Genomic DNA, 16,002 nt, shown 5'->3' with positions numbered 1-16,002 from the left:
TTCAAGAGCTAAGATTAAATGATTCTCAGTTGACTTGCCATTAATATCTGTGTTAGGGATTGGCCAATTCTGTAATTGGAGCAGCTATAATAACATCAAAAACATTTGTATTTGCTTGTTTGCTGAATCTAGAATGAGAGGATGAGGTGATAATGCCAGCGAAATGCTATAATGTAATACAGAATATTTACTGACTTACAGAATTGTTGTAACTGTCATTACAGGGCATCTGGTGCAAAACTCTGTCAGAATTTGTTTCCACCATGCCTAGGGTCCAATCTCTTAAAGATCCACTAACATCAATGGGAGTTTTCCCTGAGTAAGGACTGTAGGACTCAGGTAGTACTCTTGTTTCAAATGCAGTGACATATTTAGTCTCTACCAACAGAAAGCTCATCCATCACTATTCTGCCTTCAACAGTTGATCATTGCATCAAAATCAAAACACACTTGAAAAAAAAAAAGGTTGTATTGGCAATTGCTACAGCCTTTTCAAATCAGAACAAGTCTCCTTTATTGTGGGCTGCCCTTGGAGCATTCTTTAACTCATATTAATTAAGAGTATCTTGGAAGTTCAGAAAGTGAAACCTGAAACTCAGAAGTAGTGTCGAAAGAGCTATGATATTGGAAATATTCATGATGAATATTAAAAAGACACCATAGATGTTGGGTATTTGTAGCAGGTCCCCTGCAATGCTGTAGCACATTTTGTTCAATGTGGTACAATTTCAATAGCAGCATTCATGTATTATTTATTTGCATTCTCAACCACAGTTTTTCCTATTTTTCTGTTACATATATGTTTGAGGTTTCTTTTCTCCTCTCTAGACTCTTCCTTCTTCCCAATTACAGGCCTCATCCTGCCCATTTAAGCAAAAATCCTATTAACCATAATGGGAGTTTTGCCTTCCTATGGGGTGCAGGAAGAAGCCTTACCTTTGAAATAAAATAACCTCCTTTCCAATTTTGTTTGGGATTTTCATTTGCTTAACAACCACAGGCCAACTGTGGAAGTCTGCAGTCAGTGCTTACTCAGCCAGTGCACCCATTGCCCAATTTTGGAAGCTGAAGATGTTCAGCACATCACAGGGTCAGGCCCTCAATGATTTGTCCGAGATGTCACACAATGTCAGTGGCCAGGCCAGGATTCCCATGACAATTTCCTGGTTCTTAGCCTCATTTTCAGTATTGGTTTTATCATGCCAGAAGCTGACCTTCCTCACTGAAATCAAGTGCTCAGCACCTCACAGGATCAGACTTTCAATAACCACAACAGACCTCTCATTAATTGTACCCAGGACTGATCAATAGCTGAATTAACTGACTACAGGCAGATGTTGAAAATATCTTCTTGTTTGTTAATTTAAAAAATATTTTGAGATGTTAAAAACTAATTACCCTTGTAAATATACATGTAATTATCAGAATGAACAGGGGAAACTTTAAAAAATGGTGTCATCATAAAATGATCTTCGTTGATTGCATCTGCTGTGTGAGATAAAAGATTTTTTTTTAAAACGCTGTTTGCCATAACATAACTGTTTAACTTAATGTGAACGTGTGTGTGTGTGTGGTATATAATACAAGCAAGAATGGCAGTGCTTTCATACTCTTTGTCTTGGAACATTTGTCTAATGCACAGATATTAACAAGCTCTTTAAAAAGGATTCTTTCATCAGTGCTGGCAGTGTTTTATTAATCACCATAAAATAGAATTGAAATCATGCACTCTGTCTCAGAAATCACAGTTAAAAATCACAGTCCTAGGTAGTAAAGTGGTAGGTGGATTTTTGAGTGTGTGTTGTTTCCCTCCTTGCAGTGTGATTATGCTTGCATTATATTGATTATGATCATAAAGGAATCCCAGGTTGCTTTAAACTGAACCTGGCTCCAGTAAAGATCTGCAAGTTTTTCATAAAATTTCTTTCATCAGCAAATTGCTTTACTTCTTTTAGGCTTACAATTTTAGGAAGCACTGTAAAGATTTGACTTCAGATGTATTGAATTTGCATTGAATTCCTGTTGAATAGCACTGAGAGACACAGGAGTAAGAGGTTGTGATGGTTCTCTCAGGGTACCAGGACTGTGAGTCACTTTATTACCCCTGCCTCTCACAAGATGGAGTCTTTCTTGTGGTAGCTGTCAGCTTTCTGACACTTGAGCTACTTAAGCACTCTCCTTTGAGTGCATGCCAGCTCTTCCTTTCCAATCATTTTGACTGGGGATTTGAATTTGCTTAATCTACTCAATCTACAGGTCCCCGCCTATAGAGGAAGTTTCCTCCGACCTCCATCAGTAAGAGATTGGTTTGTGCCTTGAAGCATGAAAGTTTATATCACTTCAAATCTAATTAGTACACTTTTTGCTTTAAGTGTAAGATATCCTTTCTACATAAATAATTGAAATAGGGCTGACATTCAAAACACCAAACTTGACATGCAATTAAACCTTAAGGTGGAACTGTCCCTTTGTGAGTCTGAAATAAAATGTTTTCTTATATATTGGTACAATTATAAGCAATTAAAAATAGGTGTCATGCATCTGCAGTAAAAAAATATCCCCTAAGATTTAATTGTGTCATTCTCATAACTTTATGAAGTTTTCTTCATCACAAATACACCACTCTTTACTGGTGTGAATAGGGGCTTAGTCTCGGTGCCAGTCCATTGTAGCTATGTTGCTTGTCACTTTCACAAAGGATTTTCTTCAAGGCTGAAACTTGGCATGTTTAGATGCTTTGTCTCCAGAGAACTGAGATTCCCAAGCCTATAGTACCTGAAGGCAACAAAGAACCTCTTACCCTGACTTTTACTGTAAGAGTACCTGATAGTTTTTAGCAATAGCAGTTCTTAGTTAGAAAGTTATAAAATTCTATTGTGTCTCGGTCAGGAAGGGCTTATACTGTTGGTATAAAAAAACCCCCAAAAATTAAATTAGAAATATGAGAAATATAATGGATAAAATAATTGCTACTAGTTTTGTTCTTGAATGAGGATATTGATAGACAAGAATGTAGCTAAGTATTTCTGAATTGAATTGTGCCATCATGCTCACATCAAATTTAGAGATGTGCAAAACTTTCATTAGAATAACCATGCTAGCTTTCACTTGGCCTGCATATCCCACAGACCAAATTTGTGGTAAAATTTGCCAAGGATAACAACACTTTAGTGAGGGCTCAGTTTTGCTCAAATCAGGTCTGGTTTACAGTTTTGAATAGAAACCATGTAAAATCCGGTGATTTTACTTGGCTTTTGAGCTGCAGCAAAACCAGATTGTGAGGGCTGAATAATATTTTGATTTTTGAATTCCCATGTATCTCAAGTTCAAAATGAAATTCAGAGCTATGCAGATGTTGCCTTTGTTCTTGCTCATTTTATGAATGTTATTTTCCATTGTCATTCTGTGCTGCCAAGTGCCAATCCATATAATATCTAGAAGACAAATTCTACTCTGGCCTGTCTTTTTATTCTTTCTTTCTTCCATTTCTAATGGTAGGTTCCACACTGGTAGTCCTAGAGAATAAACTCCTCATTTTATCCATAGAATTTGTATAACATGGGCAGCAACAGTGCAAACTTCCCCACATTGACCAATGCCTTACCCCATACCAGGCAGGACTACCTCCAGAATGAAAAGTAGTGTAGTTTCCATGCCTATTCAATCCTACTCCTAGGCTGATATTCAAAATAGTGACCTGGAGTGAAGTCTTTGCCTTACTGAAGACAATGGGAATTTTGCCACTGATGCCAAAAGTCAGGATTTCTTCTGTGGGGAAGAAAGGATCCATATCCCATTACCAGTTTCCTGTGCCATCCCATCCATGTGCATTGCATAGATCAAAAAATCCCAGCAATATGCTGTATGCAATACACTCATACTAGCAGGAGAAGGCTCTTCAGTGTTCTCCGTCCCTGCCCCTTTTCTCTTTCCCTACTGGTCCTTCTTTCTCTCAGTATAACAAATGACTACCTGAGTGTGACTTTACGAATTCACTCATAGGGCCTGATTCTCAGGTACAGTAAGGTCTCTTTATTCTGTGCTAATATCATAATTGGGTGTAAACAGCCCCCTTGTGCAGGAGACTTCCCTGGACAGCATGGAACCTGCATAAAGACTCTGTACATCAGCCCTGCTCCCACCCCGTAGCACAGAGAGCAAACTGGGGGCATGTCAAGGATAGGGTTGGAGCACCCTGCACTCTACCTATTCTCCGCTTCCTAAGGCAAACAGGGATGTCGAAAAGAAGAGCACAAATTGCAACAGCCAAGAAGTTACTTAAACGAAGGACTGGGCAGAGCACAAAGGTGGCTTAAAGCTACCTTTACTTTCTTGCTGCATTCCTGCCCCAGAGGAGAGTCAGGCCCATAGGTTTTAAACCTGTGCTCAGACAGACGTTTGTCCCTCACACAGAAAAAAGTTAGAGGGCACACTGATATTGGCAATAACAGAAGATTAGACTAGTAAATACAGTGCAGTTAGTACATTTATTGGGGAATGGGCACAAGAATAGTCGGGGTTCCCCAAACCAATTGCCAGCTAAACCAACATGACAGGCATTTGAACCCACCCTTTGAATTAGGATTGTGCATACATGTGCAATTACTATGTGTGACTATAAGACAAACTTAAATTTAATCTCTGCTTCCAGCCAATAAATAGTACAATAGCTTACTTTTCTTAGGAGTGATGCCAGAAAGGAAGAGGCTTAAAATAGTCTAAAATTTCCCAATCCTGTTTAACCACTACTTTTCCCAGAGAAATTCAAAGCTTTAGTGGCTCTTTCAAACCCTTTTCCTGACTGTATTATTTTCTGCTTGGTGGCTAAGGTGAATTACCCACATGTGACTTTTACGACCAATCAGAACTCAATAATTAAGCTATTTCAAATGTGAAAAGGGCATGATTCTTCCCCCCAACTCTGCAGTAACTAGCAGAGCTGCCCTGACATCAGGATGCAAACGCTGCAACTTCGCCTGCTGCACTGTGCCACTCCACAGAGGAATTCTGGCCAAGTCAGCCAAAATGCCTCCTGAGGCTTCTTTCTAGCTCCTGCAGCACTACCACCCATGGTAGCCTATGGCTTGAAGCCACAGGCTAACCCATCATCTTTATTAAAATACAATGTTGAGATTTTTAACTGAGATTAAAGATCTCCATTTTAAAAACAATTGCATTGAAATATAAAGTCTGAATTGTAATTTTCCATTTTAGCTAAGCATTCTTCAATATAATATTTATACAATAAAGAGTGAAAATCCCTCCTTCATTAACTGGTGCAACTAAAACTAATACATAAAAAGATGAGTCTCAATGCCTTTAAAGCTGCAGATCCTGACATGACCAAAGCCTAGCATAGAACAACTCAGCAAAAATAGTGCTTCTATACATATTCCATCAATATTTTTACAGCATTTATTTATAAAAATAAAAGCAGGGTAGACAGGGCCCAATTTCAGGTCTGATCCAGCTGAACATATTCTGTCAATTGCTGAATGCCCTCAAATCCTGTTAAAGTTGATGGGAGTGGAGGGCACTCAGCATTTGACAGGATCAGCCCCTGTTTGGCAGGAGGGGAAAAGGGTGTAAATTTGTTGAGTGCAATGCTCCCTGCACCTCCAATGTGTAAGAACAACTGGATTTAGACTTTTAAAATATTCTTTAACAAATACAATCAGTAACTTTCCTCAAGGCACTTCCTTATCACAAAAAGTAAAGATACATCAGATGTTAAAGCCCTCATCTTACAATTGGCCACGTGGGCTTCTGTGTGAGTGAAGGGATCTGCTAGAGGATTCAGTTGCAGGATTGGCACCTAAGTGGGCACAACACACAGGATCAAAACATTAGGCCCAGCACATAATTAGAGTAAAAAATCTGTGCGGAGTAAATACATGGGCTGCTTCTCCCACTTCAACCTCCCTGTGTGCTAATTCAGATGGAACGCCAATAGACCACATCTCTTTCCCTGGGCAATCTCCTTGTATCCTGCCTCTTCTGTCCTGTGCATGTTTCACTACCTTCAAAGTCTTCTGTGATCATAGGAGTGGAGTGAAATGAGGTTTGGGGGCACAGTTTTATATATCACAACACACATGGAAACACGCTTATTTTGTAATAATTTAGATCTTTATAGTCAGGGTATTTGTGGCCCAAAGGAAATGTTGTTCTCCATTTCTTTCTATTTAGCACCTGCAAATACATCTTTGAGCTATTTATTATCTTCTACTTACTCACAGAATATAATTTTCTGTTTTTTTCCTACTTGATGTGAAAGCAGCAGACATTGGGCTAAAAGGCTTCAAATCACTGTTCATTTATCATTTATTAACATCTGGTTGCCTCATACCTCTTACTGACATTTTTATTCAACCAATATAATATCAAGACACTTTGAACCCAAGTACCAGTTCAGTGTTTCAGCTGGAGTCTGGATCAGTGCCAAAAGGCTATGTACAGTTAAATTTATGTTACTTAGCGATGTGCACTCCCTGAGCCAATTCCACTGTTTGCATAAACTACTGAAACTCGACTGAGTATGACTTAGCTACCAGGTAAATTTGGCCTGCAGAGCTCATTGTTGCCTAAAAACATCTCCTGTAGATTCTAGCCCTCCCCCTAATGTGGCAGCTGGTGAACAAGAAGCAATGAATTACTCAGCAAAAATCTGTATAAACCAAACTTCTTGTACTATTGAAGTTAAATATATAGCCCCCCAAAATACACGTTCAAATTCAGAACTATGTATAGACTCTATCTCTGTTGTGATAGATCCTTTCTAATACAACATGAACTTGCCTGGCCAATCAATCAACACCATCACACTAAATTAACTCCTGAACTGAGGCTTCTTTTTGCCTTTATCATGTATTTTAAATATTATTACAATCATTTCTAAAGTCTCTCTCAAACTGGGCACTAATTAGTTTTTTTAAACTGTTATCATTTTTATTGTTCACAATGTTAATATAGTGCATATATCTTTCACTCCAAAGGATCACAAAGCTCTTTACAAACTTTACAAATTTTTAAAATACAGACTCTGGTTTTATATACAAACTCTGAGCGTGCAATTCTTTTGTAGTGTCACTTCATCATGCGCGTGAAAGGATGTATAGACCAGATGCTCAGCTGGTGTTAATTAGCATAGCTACCCTAAGTCAGCATATGTGGTTTATATATTCTTAGATTTTTACACTCTGCAGGGTGGGGACCATGCTTTGTATAGTACTAAACACAATGGAGCCATGACGCTGATTCGGGCCTCTGGGCATTATGGTAATACAATCATTACATAACAATAATAATAATAAACCAAACCCTATCTATGCTTGAAATTTTAGAGCAAATGAGTTGCGTATGCAAAGTATGTAATGTGAATTTGTATATGCTAATGCATTCTAAGATGAATTTGCAAAATAGAAGCTACGTTAATACTCTGTTAAAATTAAAAATACGGTCTGCTTTGTGTTGACAGAACTTGATTTTGTCCAAAAGCCCATCCCCCATATGATCAAATCCATGAAACTCAAATTATTTGCCTTAAAAAGACAAAAGTCTGAGTCAGTGCTGCTGGGATTTGAAGGTCAAGCTGTCAGAAACATGGGCATTACGATAATTGTTTCTTAGATCACTAAGCCATCTCCAGCACAGTTGAGGATCCTTTCATTTAAAAATAACCCTAAGTTTCTCCATTTTAACTAGACATGGACCAGATGCCCAAACCTACTTTTGAATAATCTCAAACTTTACAGTGTTTGGAATCTAGATGCTAATTTTGTTGCTTGAGCCTATTTCTGCTTTTAATATGCACTCCCTCCAAAAGACAACAGTAATTTATTTGAGTTCTTGGTGTCCAAAGCCCAAGTCCATGAAGTTATTTAGGTTACTGACTTCCACAGAAATCAAGAGAAGTTAGAAGTCCAAATATCTTTGTGGATTTGATATATACTATTAGAATATTCATGCACACAGTTTTAAAATCCAGGTGCAGAGCACAGGTTTGTTTGTGGTGGTGATTGTTTTTACTATGTAGAATATGGATGCTATTGCCAAAAGAGAACATGTGCATATTACCACATTCAAACAGAAGGCAAAATACCCAGGTACAGTATCAGAATCTTTGAATTTCCCCCCCACATTTTGTAATGCACAAATAATTTTACATTCCTACCTCCACCTCTTCCAAACAAAAGATGAGAAATATTTAAAATAAGAGAGGAAAGTGCTTCAACATGGAGGTGTTTTGTAATGTTTGTAGAATGAAACAAACCCTATTTTGAACTGGCCAGTCTCACACAAAGAATGGCAGATGATGTTTCTGCAAAAGCACTGTATGTCTCCCAGATCCTCCAAAACAGCAATTATTTCACTAAGGTCAGACCACCCTTCCTTCTATTTTTTCCCCCTTTCTGAATTAACTACTTCTGTAGACCAGCACCTGCTGCCTCCCCATCTCCCAGCTGCTTTCTGTTGGGCTTATTCTTCCAATTCTGAATACTTCACCCCCTCTTAACTGAATGGTTCAAGACATTCAGTGGAAGGGTCAATCTGGGCAAAATGCCAGGAAGTGAAATCACCTATTTACAACTAGATTTCCTGCTATTCTATCTTATTTCCTTTGGAAACTCTGCCTCTTCACAAATGACCTCGGGGTCCCAGGAGACTTTGTTATGCTTTTTTTTTTTAAAGGAGTAAACAAAGATGAATTTTACTTGGAATGAAAATTCAATAATTTCTTAAACACAGTTTGTTTATTTAGCTGAAAAAACAGTAAAGATTAAAAACACTTCTTGAAAGATGTAGACATGTAGGTGTCAGTCTTGCTTTTTCTCTCTAAGAAGTTGACCACTTTCCCTAGTATGTAAGGACATTTAGAGTCACAAACAAAAATTTTTCCAGGCCTTTGATATGTTAGACTAGTGAGAGTTCCCAATAATATCCCTATGGGCACGAAAAGGAGTGGGATAGAGTAAGAATGTCAAACACATTTGTAAAGGAGGAATTCTATTTTAGTCATGACCTGTAGGGCATAGTGTAAAATGAGGACTGCATATACTACCCTCAGTCCACAGCAAATCTGCCACTGATGTCAATGGGAGGTTTGTTCAAAGATAGTGTAACCACTAAGGAGATGACCTAGATTTCTGGAGCTCTGCCTGCAGGCAGCTCAGGGAGGAGGAGCCAAGGCAAACTCAGAGTCGTCCCAGCAACCAATAGGGAGTGAGATGTCCCTCCCAGGGAGTTCAGAAAAGGGGAGAAGCCATTTTGGAGAGGCTGGAGCCAGCCAGGGCCAGGATAGGACTGGCTGTGTGGGAATCTGGGGAGTCCCAGGCCTGCAAGCAGGGTTCCCCCTGAGAACTCCCTGGGAGGGGCATCTCACTCCCTGTTGGTTGCCAGGCAGACTCTGAGTTTGCCTTGGCTCCTCCTCGCTGAGCTGCCAGCAGACAGAGCTCCAGGAATCTAGGTCATCTCCTTAGGGGTTACAATAGCATATGACCTTTTTGTAGGCACAGATCCACAAAGGGACATAGGTGTTGTAGGGCTCGATGGACTAACCACTCTTCTGGAGTCAGGCAGCTTACATGGCTAGATCCTTTCTTGTGAGAATGAGTGAGGCACCTGCTTCACTCCACACAAAACAGCAAAGAGAAGCAGATGGTGATGCTACCTACTTCACAACTTTTAGCCCAGGGATTATCATACTTGCCTTGGATATGGGAGACTCAGGTTCAATGACATGTGCCTGAGAGGGAGAAAGGCTCTGAACAAGGGCCTCCCACCTCTCAGGGGAGTACTCTAACCACTTGGGATATTCTAATGTGGGGCTTCCTCAATCTCTCTCTTTGAAGCTGTTCTACTTCAGATAAATGAAATAGTCATTGGACCAGGGAGAAAGAGGAAGAATGACTCTATAGCTTGGTGGATAGGCGCACATGAGAGACCGGGGTACAATATCCTAGTTCCAATGGCTATTTCATTATTTATCCAAAATGGAACAGTTTTAACAAGAAACCATCCAATAGCTCAATGATGAGAGCACTCTCCTGAGAGACATGGGAGACCCCTATTCAAAGCCTTTCTCTCCTGCTGGCAGAGGGGAAACTGAACCTGGGTCATCGACACCCCAGATGAGTACTCCAACTACTGGGCTAAAAGCAGGGATGGTGTCCCTAGCCTCTGTTTGCCAGAAGCTGGGAGTAGGCAACAGGGGATGGATCACTTGATGATTACCTGTTCTGTTCATTCCTTCTGGGGCACCTGGCACTGGCCACTGTTGGAAGACAGGATGCTGGGCTAGATGGACCTTAGGTCAGACCAAATATGGGTGTTCTTATGTTCTTATGCCTTGGGCACTGGTACCGCCAGCACCCCCACTGCTTATTCTGGATGGATAGTGAATGGGGCCTGATCCAGTAGTCATGTTCACAGGCAGCAGAGTGTATGCCCAAAGGCAAAGACATAGGTACCTAGGGAACTTACACCATGAAAATTTAGGGACTGAATGAGTTTAGGCACTTGCAAAGTTATGTGGCAGCCAAGTGGGGAGTTTGTAGTTTGAAGTGAGCCTGAAACTGGGATTTAAGCACTTTAGTGCCATTGTGGATCTGGGCCTAAACTTTTGTTTATTATAATTATTTATTCAGTACCTGATTCAGCACCACTCAGTTTAGAATGACCACTATTTCTGCCTTTTGTTTCTATTCATTCTCCATCCTCCTTTTTCTTCACTGTCTTGTGTCTCTCTTCCTTTTTGGCTCTGTATTTCCTTCTATGTGGCAACTCCCACCCACCTTGTGCTTCACGCTCAGCCCCTTTTCCTATTCTATCCCTAAAATGATCAGCTGTCCAAGTGTCATCATTAGGTTTTAGCATTAATATTCCAATTCAATTAATGGGCATAGGGGAGTTCACACCTCCAAATCATTGTTTCAGGCTGTCTACAGACTTAGGAAGACAACACCAAATGGATATACTCAGCTGACATTTGGAATGTTTTCTTTTTGCTACCACAAGAGCTAAAATTGATATATTTTTAAATGAAAGCTTAGATTCTGCAGAATCTGAATACATCATGCGGGGCCACAAAAATACATCAAGTGGACCAGATCTGGCTCACAGGTTGGGTGTTTGACACCCGTACGACAGAGGGAGGAAACTAGATAGGGAAAAGATAACAAATCATACTACTAACATGATAAAAAACATCTGCAGTTTTTCCTGTTATTATTTTCAGTTTACAGAAAATATTGTATGGCTATTCTCTCCCTCCAGTCTTTGTGCAAAATCTTCATTGGCACCAGAGAGAGTTTTTGCGTGAAGATCCAGGCTAGAAAATAGACCAGGCAATGTACCAGGTTTTGAGAGTTTTCAAGCAGTGATGGAATGTATCAGAGTTATATGATCATCCCAACTTTCACAAATACTGTTTTTTTGATTATAGATAGGCTACTGTGGAAAAAGTATTGAGAATTGGTACATTTTTTGCTAGTGATTTAGTGTACTAAATGTGCATATGCTGGGGGGCCTCCTTCCTGGAGCTTACTGCAGGATTGGAGCCTACATTGCTAACTTTTTATTAAAGGTAAACAGAATTGTTTACCACACAAATTATTTTCTTATGTAATTATTAATAGAGAGCATGACAAATACACAGGCATAGCGGACACAGTATAGATTTTGAGTTACAATAAATATGTAAAAATTACTTTGAGGATTCCGTGGCCCCCTCCCATCACTTTATTTCATTTGTCCCACCTTTCACCAAATGATTAGCTAAAATTTATATGATACACATTGATTCAATAATTACTGTGAAATATGCTTTATTTCGGGAGGGGGGGGAAATCCAGAAACTATGAGACAGTGCCATTGGAAATAGTTATTATGATAGATAGGAACTTGCATGACCTCTACTGGGTTATTGCTTCATAACTTTGTAAGTCAGTATTGCTATCACCGTAGTCTTTTTTGAAAGTGAATAATTAAATGTTTGTGATAGTGTAAGTTGTTACGATAGAACAGAAATTCTCATTTTCCTTTCCTCTCCTGTTTTCTGTAAAATAACAAAATTGCAACATGGAATATAAATGCTAAGTGAAATCTTTCATTCTTTTATTTTCATTGTAAGAATTCAATGAGGTTAAGGATGAAAGCTTGGTCTCATTTACTTCAGTGGGGTCAGTATTTCACCCTAAACATTTTCTTGAAGTATATACCTATAGGCCACTAATGGACCATATAATCAGAGGGTATTCTTCCAAGCTCATGTATGATTTCATATGTGAAATGTGGGTAGGGCTTGTTATTTTACTAAAGCAATGCTTCAGAAATGACATATGTATTGTGCAGCACTGATTGCTGAAGCTATGATGTCATACCCCAGTAGATCACCTGTCAGAGACATTCTTTTTAGGAATTATGATGGTGATTCTCACTTATGCAGAGTGTCTGTTAGTGTTAGGTGATTTAGGGCTAAATTCTGACTTAGCCCTTAGCTCTAACAGAGTGGTGGGACTTCAGGGACAAATTCTGGGTTGGTTTTCCAAGGCAGTATGGCTTGGGGAGTAAGTGTCAGCAGAGCTTCAGGGGCTGAGTAGAGGTTCCTTGAGCCATTCTTCTGTGCAGGGAATGTGGAGAAGTGGGGAAATTGGGGGTACTGAACTTAGCAGAATTATTTTGTTGCTGGTCCAAAAATAAACAATATCTGCCAAAGAAGAACTTAGCCCACCATGCCCCCCAGAACACTTTCCCATATCACCTTGGGGGTAATGGATGCCACTGGGCATCTTAGCTAGTCTCCCTGTCTACCATTCAGTGGCATTCTAAGTAATCATTTGTCTTGTCTCCTGCATGAGTAGGCTGATTCCTGAATCTCCCCCAATGCATCTGGAAAAGAAAGTAAAGCATTTAGTAAGATTAAATTTAGTGTATCCCTACAACAGGGAGGCCTGCCCCTTTTAGGGCCCATTGCCAGCCTGCACTGTTCCCTTATCAGCCCCAGCTGGGAAAAGGTCAGGTGATGTCAGAGGAGAGCTGCAGGAGGGAGTTTGGCTCCTGTGCCAGGCCCTGAAGCAGAGAGAGTCACAAAAGGAAAGGTCTTTGGGACCTGCAACCTGGGTTTGTCAGGGGACTAATTTTCTTTTGTGTTTGAATTAATAAACCATGTCTTGAAGGAAGGCCTTGAAAGAGACTTGGTTGTGACTCGTAACTAATCTGCTAGCCCTCCCTGGGCTGGGAGAGGCATGCCAGCAGCCTACAATCACTCTTTCAGTCTACCTCTAGTGAAAATATATTCCTTAAACCCTTTCAATTGTGAAATATGTGCTGATCAATTTCTTGGTCAATCACATGAAAATAATTCTAGCTCAGCTATAAAAATGCAAGATGGAATCCTTACTAAAAAAGGATTCTATTAATACCTCATTTGATTTTCCATTATGTCTTACCCAAAACAGGTAGACTCTATGGCTATACATCGGAGAAAATGCCCCATGCTATTAATAAAAGAACACTGATTTTGCCACATTTTTTCTCAAAAGATCAAATTCTGTATGTGGAACATTGAATAATGCTATCATAAAGAGTCAAGCTATAACACAAAAAATCTCAATCACAACTAAAGTAATTGTTAAGGTTCTGACCAATGATTAGACTGGCCATATTTGATATTATGCAACCGACTGCTGCATAACCTCTACTATTGTCTTCTTCATAAACCAGATGTTTTAAGGGCCTTTCATATAGACGGATAACAGCGCTTATGTAAAAGTAACTGGGTGTTGTAATTGTCAGATCACAAAGAAAGTAGTACTTTGGAAATAGAGCGATGAGAGCATGGAAAAACTTGCTTAATGAGAGAGCTCTTTTTCTTTTTATTTAATTAATTATAAATGGCAAAGCAAAAGAACTCCAAAAATGGAGGGCTTAATTAGAGCTATTTGTTACTTTAAAATATGCTTATTCCTACCCTGATTCAGTCTTGTGGGACTCCCCACTGCTACATTCACCTAACTGGGTGCAGGCATAGTTAAAAATAGCAGATAGGGTGGAGGGTGTTGGTTTAAGTCGTAAGCATTCTGTCACCCAGTAAGTTCACATTTTTGTTTTTTCATGAGGGAGTGGATGGCTCAGGTCACTGGTTATGATTAGATTGTCATCTCCGAACTGTTGGTTCATATCCAGCCTAGGTTATTAGGAAGTTTAAAGCTGATGGCCTACTATGTGAAATGAATTGGTAGAATCTGTCAATTTCCTAGTGGCTAAGCAATCACAATTGGTTCTAATCAGTGCCCTCACCGGCAGTTTCAGAAGAGAAGCCAAGAGTGAATGGGCATGGAGACTGAATTGCCTTCTCATCCCTAAAGATAGATTCTTCAGAACAAGTTCGAGGTCTGTCGTTGGAGTAAGAAATTCTTTTGCAGCTGTTGCTTTACTTGTTCTGTGCCTAATAATGGCTGCTAGTATCCACCCAGAGCCATCAGTCCAGCACCTCTTACAAACTAAATTAATTCCATTTTGAAGCAGAAAAGTTTGCAACCTTGTATGCCATCAGGATTCACGTTTCTCAGCCTTTTGCCAATGCACTTCAACAGAGAGTTAGAAGTGGAGACCTGATGTTTCTAATATAACAAATAAAACACTTTTTTGGTGACAGGGCATAGTATAGATGGATAGCCTTCATACATAATCAATTAATAGTAAAAGGCAAAATGAATGTATTGTTTAATTTTTAGTTAACCTTGAGCACAGACCACATTGCAGTGAGTGGCTAATAGGATATGTAAGGACATGTAGCACATTACCGCCCATGCCTGAAATCTTTGCTCACACAAGTAGTTCTTACTGACATTGGACTAGGTTGCGCACAGTTGCACTGCCCCACGAATAGTCCAAAGAACAAATTCTGACTCCGTGTCATAGCTCCTCTCTTTCCTGCTTGTTATAAGGAAAGAATAAGTTACTTCATCCTTCGTCATAAAGCAGTTTCCTCCCTGCTGTACATCCAACCAGCTACTGTGGGCTCCAAGCTGGGAAATTGGAGCCAGGGCTCCTTCTGGGGCATGTTGCTCTCTGCCCTCTCACTCACCACCCTTGCTCTCCTCCCCACAGCCTGAATCACTATCTGAACAGCTGAGCACAAGAATAAGGAGGGTCTCACTTTCCTGTGGGGCTGAGTAACAGCTGTGACAAACTAGTCCATTAGCACTTCTATTGAAGTCAGTGCCCTTTCCCCCATTTGAGCCTTTTAACAAAAGTATCTACTTGACACATCATGCTGCTTTTTATCAAATGCATTGCAATTGTATCCGGATGACGTCTCATATACCCAGTTACAACATGAAATTCTTTTCACCTGAATACTTTAATATCTTTTAGTGAAATAATTGTAATAACCTTGGCAATGACAATAGCTGAACTAACTTTACTTTGGGGAAAGATCAACAATAGCAAAGCACAAGCTAAATGAATTCAAAGCTCTGCTTCAAAATTTGCGGTACAATATGGCTCAGAATTATTAATGTGATTCAATTTAGCCCTAATTCATTTTTAAGACATTCTGTTCACTGGGAAAGCTTCCTATTAGAAGAAATTTAAATCTTATTAAAGATTTAGACTGTATTAACATATGTTTTCCTTCCAAGTTTCATGTTGCAGGGAGTTAGTAGGGTTGCCTTTTATCTTTAGGCATCAGAGTTCAAATTCTGCCTTGCTGTCACAGGTGAAAACCTAGAGCCTGACCTTGCAACCCATGGACCCAGGGGTATTGTTTTAATTTGGATTCAATTCATAATCCTCATTTGTCTCTACTCCAAAGAGTTTACACTGCAAAGAAAGTAATGCAAGGTCTACTTTTTTTACGGTTCTTGGGGCAGGAGACAGAACCTTCTTGGGGACTGATCCAAGACTTTGAAACTCACTTCCACAGAAATGAAGCATTACCACAAACTTCATCACTTTTTGTTCCAAGTGCAAAATGCAGTTCCTTTCCCTAGCATTCAA

The sequence above is a fragment of the Chelonoidis abingdonii genome, chromosome 4 (assembly GCF_003597395.2).
Source record: "Chelonoidis abingdonii isolate Lonesome George chromosome 4, CheloAbing_2.0, whole genome shotgun sequence".
NCBI classification, from domain to species: Eukaryota; Metazoa; Chordata; order Testudines; family Testudinidae; genus Chelonoidis; species Chelonoidis abingdonii.
This window is presented reverse-complemented; position numbering follows the sequence as displayed.